We start from the raw sequence: 1,026 nt of genomic DNA, 5'->3' as shown, positions 1-1,026 counted from the left end.
TGAAGAGACTACCACCCTTACAGACTCTCCCCAAAATTTTGCACTCTTTTCCACCACCAGAAAAAAAAACAAAGAAAAGGAGTCAAAAATTCCAAATATTTGCTAATCCTGGTCATTCTGACATCCCATACTCCATACAACCTGCCCATACTTTTCCTATTTCAAGATTGGTTTTGACTTTTCAAAGTTTAAATCACCCAGTGGATATGAATACAGGCTGTTCAAGGAAATGCTGCCGCAAGGAAATAGTATCAGAACTTTGCTATGAACACAAAGAAAGTTTAAAACCTATTAATGATCTCTTTAAGATTAGAATTATTGAACCTTCATTAACCATACAGTACAGGTGCTATAGACTCAATCCAATGAAATATCAGTGAATAATAATTTGAGGTCAGTAGAAAAGTAGTGATAGTTATAGTATTGATGAAAGTTATGATGAATATAAATAGCTTAAGAAAGAATAATATTTGACCTCACATTTCACAGCCAGCTAGAGGGCATTTGCTAAGCATGTTTTAGAATGTAGTAAGAAAAAGACCTTGCAGAGAGGTGCTGGGAGCAGTGAAAGAGAGAGCTGGCAGGAGCCATACAGAAAGATTGGTTAATGTACCGAGCCCCAGATCTCACTGACAAATGAAAGCGCAGTAAAAATATTCTAGAGCTTGATTGTCACATTAAAAAAGGGTGGACAAGATGGAAGGACAATGGCATTTAACCAAAGAACAGATACAGAGGGAGCTAGGGTGGCAGGCAGCTGGCTGTGTAAAGCTCTGGCTTCCAAGTTAAGAGTGGGCTATAGTCTGAGGGTGTAAGGCCAAAATATATTCAAAGCCTGTGCTCCAGGTCAGAAATTGCTGGAAGAGAGTAGAATACAGGAAATCCAGAATGTAGGGTGGTAAACATCCTGATTATGAGAAAACCCACTCAAAAGTACTATTCCAAAGGATAGAGAGCCCCCCGCGCCTTGCACCCAGGCAGCGAGTTCTCCGGGAGCGGCAGGGCTCCTGGGTCCGAGTGTGGGCC

Source organism: Chinchilla lanigera, unplaced genomic scaffold (genome assembly GCF_000276665.1).
Source record: "Chinchilla lanigera isolate Chin_1 unplaced genomic scaffold, ChiLan1.0 scaffold00136, whole genome shotgun sequence".
Lineage (NCBI taxonomy): Eukaryota > Metazoa > Chordata > Mammalia > Rodentia > Chinchillidae > Chinchilla > Chinchilla lanigera.
This window is presented reverse-complemented; position numbering follows the sequence as displayed.